The following is a 7,347-nucleotide window of genomic DNA, read 5'->3' as shown; positions in this document are numbered from 1 at the left end:
CATTATTTTTGTCTTACTGAGACTTACTGGACTTAAAGAGTTTTAAAGAGTTTTAGTATAGCCAATTGGAATTTGTTGTCTGTATATTTGATCATTTCATTAAGGATACCATCAACACCACAGGCCTTTTTGGGTTGGAGGGTTTTTATTTTGTCCTGTAGTTCATTCAATGTAATTGGAGAATCCAGTGGTTTCTGGTAGTCTTTAAAAGTTTATTCTAAGATTTGTTTTTGATCACGTACATGTTTCTGCTGTTTGTTCTTTGTTATAGGATTGGAGAAGTGGAGAAGTGGTTTACCCACACATCTCCATTTTGGATAGACAACTCTTCGTGTTGTTGTTAGTTTTCCAACTTTCCAAAGTGTTTAGAGTCTATTCTTCTCCTCTCTCTCTCTCTCTCTCTCTCTCTCTCTCTTGTTCTCCCTCCCTCAACCTCTTCTTCTTCTCTCTCTCTCTCTCTCTCTCTCTTGTTCTCCCTCCCTCAACCTCTTCTTCTTCTCTCTCTCTCTCTCTCTCTCCCTCTTGTTCTCCCTCCCTCTACCTCTTCTTCTCTCTCCCTCTTGTTCTCCCTACCTCTTCTTCTCCCTCTCCCTCTTTGTCCTCTCTCTCTCCCTCTTTGTCCTCTCTCTCTCTCTCCCTCTTGTTCTCCCTCTCTGTCTCTCCCTCTCTCCCTCTTGTTCTCCCTCTCTCCGTCTCTGTCTCTCTCTCCCTCTTGTTCTCTCTCTCTCTCCCTCTCTCCCTCTTGTTCTCTCTCTCTCCCTCTCTCCCTCTTGTTCTCTCTCTCTCCCTCTCTCCCTCTTGTTCTCTCTCTCCCTCTTGTTCTCTCTCTCTTTCCCTCTCTCCCTCTTGTTCTCTCTCTCTTTCCCTCTCTCCCTCTTGTTCTCTCTCTCTCTCTCCCTCTTGTTCTCCCTCTCTCCCTCTTGTTCTCCCTCTCTCTGTCTCTCCCTCTCTCCCTCTTGTTCTCCCTCTCTCTGTCTCTCCCCCTCTCTCCCTCTCGTTCTCCCTCCCTCTACCTCTTCTTCTCCCTCTCCCTCTTTGTCCTCTCTCTCTTTCCCTCTTGTTATCCCTCTATCTGTCTCTGTCTCTCTCTCCCTCTTGTTCTCACTCTCTCTTTCTCTGTCTCTGTCTCTCTCTCCCTCTTGTTCTCACTCTCTCTGTCTCTGTCTCTCCATCTCTCCCTCTTGTTCTCCCTCTCTCTTTCTCTGTCTCTGTCTCTCTCTCCCTCTTGTTCTCCCTCTCTCTTTCTCTGTCTCTGTCTCTCTCTCCCTCTTGTTCTCCCTTTCTCTGTCTCTCTCTTCCTCTTATTCTCCCTCTCTCTGTCTCTGTCTCTCTCTTCCTCTTGTTCTCCCGCTCTCTGTCTCACCCTCTCTCTCCCTCTTGTTCTCCCTCTCCCTCTCCCTCTTTGTCTTCTCTCTCTCTCTTTTGGTTAGCCTTCATGTTCACACTGCTGTTGTAAAGTTCATCTCCATCACATCCTCCTACTGTATGAACACTTATTCCTAATGTTGATGAGAATATCCAGACAGCGATAATACGTCATGGCTGATTTAGTGAGTGACATTAATTATATTATATTATCTCTCCATCAGTGTAATTAATAAGACCTAAATCTCTGAGTGATGTTTCAAACACATTAGTGGCTGAACATTACACCCTGCAAAGCTGTAGATGGACCTTCTTCCACATGAGCTGAGGAGAGTTACAACAAACACAGCACATGATTAAAAAAACTCAGAGCAGATATTATTGACAAACATTTGTTTACTTTTCTCCTATCCCATCAGAGAAATTGAACTGAATTGGCCCAAGCCCAGTATTAACCTATTGTTTTGTAGAGGGTAAAGTGTTTGTCTATTTGGGAGTTCATGTTGAATCATGTGAAAAGTCAATCTGTCCTATGCATGGTCAATGGGGAATAGTCTGTGAAAACGTAACTCCCCAGAGTCACTTAAAAAGAACCTCCCCAGTCACCTAAAAAAGACCTCCCCAGAGTCCTCTAAAAAATAACTCCCATTCACCTAAAAAAGACCTCCCCAGAGTCCTCTAAAAAATAACTCCCAGTCACCTAAAAAATAACTCCCAGTCACCTAAAAAATACCTCCCATTCACCTAAAAAAGACCTCCCCAGAGTCCTCTAAAAAATAACTCCCAGTCACCTAAAAAATACATCCCAGTCACCTATAAAAGACCTCCCCAGAGTCACCTAAAAACACCTCCCAAATGTCACCTATAAAAGACCTCCCCAGAGTCACCTAAAAAAGACATCCCCAGTCACCTAAAATAGACCTCCCCAGAGTCACCTAAAAAAGACCTCACCAGTCACCTAAAAAAATACCTCCCCAGAGTCACCTAAAAAGACCTCCCCATTCATCTAAAAAAGACCCCCCCCATTCACCTAAAAAAGACCTCCCCAGAGTCCTCTAAAGAAGACATCCCAGTCACCTATAAAAGACCTCCCAGAGTCACCTAAAAAAGACCTCCCAAATGTCACCTATAAAAGACCTCCCAGTCACCTAAAAAAGACCTCCCCAGAGTCACCTAAAAAAGACCTCCCCAGAGTCACCTAAAAAGACCTCCCCAGTCACCTAAAAAGACCTCCCCAGAGTCACCTATAAAGACCTCCCAGTCACCTAAAAAAGACCTCCCCAGTCACCTAAAAAGACCTCCCCAGAGTCACCTAAAAAGACCTCCCCAGAGTCACCTATAAAATAACTCCCCAGAGTCACCTAAAAAAGACCTCCCCAGTCACCTAAAAAGACCTCCCCAGAGTCACCTAAAAAGACCTCCCCAGAGTCACCTAAAAAGACCTCCCCAGAGTCACCTATAAAATAACTCCCCAGAGTCACCTAAAAAGACCTCCTCAGTCATCTAAAAAGACCTCCCCAGAGTCCTCTAAAAAAGACCTCCCAAGAGTCAATGTTTTGGAAAAGGGTTTCCTGGGTCCCTAAGGTGTGAGTCTGAGAGAGAGAGTTGACTTTGAGAGACAGAGTATACAAGGGTGATGGTGAGAGAGAAAAGTTTGTGAAACAGAAGTTTATGAATCAAAATCTGTATGGACCTTCACATAGCTCCCGAGGAGATGTACAGTAGCTGTCGGCACTCTATCTTACAGATCAGCTTCTTTCTGACCTATTTCACAGCAGCCAGAATCGCCATCAGCTGCTTGACGCAGTATCCACAGTACTCACTAACATCCTGGGGCAGGCAGATGATCTGAAGGGGAGCTGAGAGAGGGGAAATATTTATCCCGTAGTCTTCACTAGCCAACTATCTTCCATATCAAAGGAATGCACTGCTTCTCCCCTGAAACAGGAATGCACTGCTTTCCCTCTGAAACAGGAATGCACTGCTTTCCCCTGAAACAGGAATGCACTGCTTTCCCTCTGAAACAGGAATGCACTGCTTTCCCCTGAAACAGGAATGCACTGCTTCCCCCTGAAACAGGAATGCACTGCTTCCCTCTGAAACAGGAATGCACTGAAACAGGAATGCACTGCTTTCCCTGAAACAGGAATGCCCCCCAGGAATGAAACAGGAATGCACTGCTTTCCCCCTGAAACAGGAATGCACTGCTTTCCCCCTGAAACAGGAATGCACTGCTTTCCCCTGAAACAGGAATGCACTGCTTTCCCCTGAAACAGGAATGCACTGCTTTCCCCTGAAACAGGAATGCACTGCTTTCCCCCTGAAACAGGAATGCACTGCTTTCCCCTGAAACAGGAATGCACTGCTTTCCCCTGAAACAGGAATGCACTGCTTTCCCCTGAAACAGGAATGCAAACAGGAATGCACTGCTTTCCCCCCTGAAACAGGAATGCACTGCTTTCCCCCCTGAAACAGGAATGCACTGCTTTCCCCCCTGAAACAGGAATGCACTGCTTTCCCCCCTGAAACAGGAACGCACTGCTTTCCCCCCTGAAACAGGAATGCACTGCTTTCCCCTGAAACAAGAATTCACATACAGTAGTACAAACAGTCTAGTACAGTATAGTACAGTATAGTATAATATAGTATAGTACAGTACAAAGTAGTTCAGCACAGTACAGTCTAGTACAGTCTAGTACAATACAGTACAGTCTAACACAGTACAGTATAGTACAGACTAAAAATGTTTAGTACAGTACAGTATAGTCTAGTAGTCTAGTACTGTACAGTCTAATACTGTACATTATAGTTCAGTCTAGTAATGTCTAGTACAGTATAGTCTAATAAAGTATAGTACAGGCTAGTATAGCACAGTACATTCTAGTACAGTTTAGTACATTACAGTCTAATAATCTAGTAGTCTAGTACAGAACAGTCTAAAAGGTCTGGAATTCGAGTAAAGTGTACTCTAATAAAGTCTAGTACAATCTAGTACAGTACATTCTAGGACAGTCTAGTACAGTACATTCTAGGACAGTCTAGTAGTCTAGTACAGTACAGTCTAGTACAATATAGTACAGTACATTCTAGGACAGTCTAGTAGTCTAGTACAGTACAGTCTAGTACAATCTAGTACAGTACATTCTAGGACAGTCTAGTAGTCTAGTACAGTACAGTCTAGTACAATCTAGTACAGTACATTCTAGGACAGTCTAGTAGTCTAGTACAGTACAGTCTAGTACAATCTAGTACAGTACATTCTAGGACAGTCGAGTAGTCTAGTACAGTACAGTCTAGTACAATCTAGTACAGTACATTCTAGGACAGTCGAGTAGTCTAGTACAGTACAGTCTAGTACAATCTAGTACAGTACATTCTAGGACAGTCGAGTAGTCTAGTACAGTACAGTCTAGTACAATCTAGTACAGTACATTCTAGGACAGTCGAGTAGTCTAGTACAATACAGTACAGTCTAGTCTAGTACAGTCTAGTACAATACAGTACAGTTTAGTACAATACAGTACAGTTTAGTACAATGCAGTCTAATAAAGTATAGTACATTACAGTCTAGTACAGTACAGTCTAGTACAATACAGTACAGTCTAGTCTAGTACAGTCTAGTACAATCTAGTACAGTACATTCTAGGACAGTCTAGTAGTCTAGTACAGTACAGTCTAATAAAGTATAGTACATTACAGTCTAGTACAATACAGTACAGTCTAGTACAATACAGTACAGTCTAGTCTAGTACAGTCTAGTACAATACAGTACAGTTTAGTACAATACAGTACAGTTTAGTACAATACAGTCTAGTACAGGGACCAGGCTACTACAACTCCTAGTACAGGGACCAGGCTACTACCACTACTAGTACAGGGACCAGGCTACTACCACTCCTAGTACAGGGACCAGGCTACTACCACTCCTAGTATAGGGACCAGGCTACTACCACTCCTAGTACAGGGACCAGGCTACTACTACTCCTAAGAGCGTCTGCTAAATGACTTAAATGTAAATGTAAATGTAGTACAGGGACCGGGATACTACCACTCCTGGTACAGAAACCAGGCTACTACCACTCCTGGTACAGGGGACCAGGTACTTTATATGATAACCTGCAGAAAAACAGTTTTTTTTGGACGCAGAGTGAGTAGGTTCATGTTTCTTTGGCTGTTGGCTACAAAAACAGTGAGCAGTATTGCTGATGTGAGTTTACACAGCAAGACCAGCTCCTACCAGAGAAGAAGCATCTGACTGACTTGGGGGTGAGGAAAGAGGAAGCTGCGTTTCCAGGAGGGTTGCTCCCTCTCCAGACGACTGGGGAGGGAGGTGATGTAGTGCTGACACCAACTGGGAGGTAAAGAGCTTATCTGCCGGGGAGCAGGCTGGACCCAGGAGATTGCAGCATAAGTGCCTCCATGGTATCCCTGGGCTTTGTCACAGGTGGAAATCAATGATTTATTCTAGCCAAGCTGGTCTGCTTGGAGTAAAACACTTGACTTTAGAGTTGCTCTTTAAGTGCCAAGATTTCTCAAGAAAGTGTGATATTTTGGTTCAAATCTGAAATGTATGAGATGCAGTATGACAATTGGGGATTTACACAAAATAGCTAAGTATCTCAGGGGTGCAGTGCAAGGTAGAGAAGTCTTTGCAGGAATACATTAGCTGGAACTAACTATTTTGTTTTTGGTAGGATACTTTTTAATGGGTGCCATCTGCTTACATGGATACAGAGCATGCAAATTGCAGTCATTCCTCAAATAATGCTATTGTGTTCTAGCTATTAAATTATATTTAACCTTCGGATAACGTTTGGGGCACAGACTCCCTCTCTCTCTCTCTCTTACTGTGTTCCAACTCTGTCTACTTGCCCAGGGTCATGGAACCTCTCATTGATTTGATGGACTATTCCCCTCTGAGTGTTTCTCAGAGGAATATTCATGTTCCTGCTACACTCACAACATCACGCTGTGCCACAGAATTATATTGCCAATCAGTGTTGTGAGAAGACGACCAATTTTCTTGGAGACTATGGCAATACATATAGGCGTCCTGCACAGAAAGCCTATCATCTGCTGTTCCAGCTGAGCCCCCTCCAGAAAAAGCCCCCTCACTGCCCGAATATTGGCGTGCATAAAGAGAGAGGCTGTGTACAGCAGCCATGATGGAATATCTGTGCAGTGTAATGATGAGAGTTTCTATGGAACAATTTAAAGACAGCAGCTGGGTTTCGATCCAATTGGTGATTTTTAATGCGAAAATTCTAGAATCAGCATAAATAAAATATGCACATTTTCCCTTCAGTGATACACTACAGTGCATTCGGGAAAGTATTCAGACCCTTTGCCTTTTACCATATTTTGTTACATTACAGCCTGATTGTTATTTTTTTATTTAGTCAAGTATTTTTTACCTCTTTTTCTCCCCAATTTTGTGATTTCTAAATGCGATCCAATTACGATCTTGTCTCCTCGCTGTAACTCCCCAACCGGCTCGGGAGATGCGAAGGTTGAGTCATTCTTCCTCTGAAACATGACTCGCCAAGCTGCGCTTCTTAACACTCACTCGCTTAACCCGGAAGCCAGCCGCACCACTGTGCGCCGCCCTATGGGACTCCCGGGCACGGCCGGTTGTGACACAGCCTGGGATAGAACCCTGGTCTGTAGTGATGTTGCAACATTGCATCTACAGCCTCTCGGGAGGCCCGTTACAGCCTTATTCTAAAAGGGATTAAATTGTTTTCCCCCCCTCAATAATCTACACACAATAACGAAATAATGACAAGGCAAAAACAGTTTAATTTTTGACTTTTTGCAAATTTATAAAAATCAGCTACTGAAATACATTTTTAACATACAATTGAAGTCGGAAGTTTACATACACTTAGGTTGAAGTCATTAAAACTAGTTTTTCAACCACTCCACAAATTGCTTGTGAACAAACTATATTTTTGGCAAGTTGGTTAGGGCATCTACTTTGTG

The sequence above is a fragment of the Oncorhynchus nerka genome, linkage group LG10 (assembly GCF_034236695.1).
Source record: "Oncorhynchus nerka isolate Pitt River linkage group LG10, Oner_Uvic_2.0, whole genome shotgun sequence".
Classification (NCBI taxonomy): Eukaryota; Metazoa; Chordata; class Actinopteri; order Salmoniformes; family Salmonidae; genus Oncorhynchus; species Oncorhynchus nerka.
Note: the sequence above shows the minus strand (reverse complement) of the source record.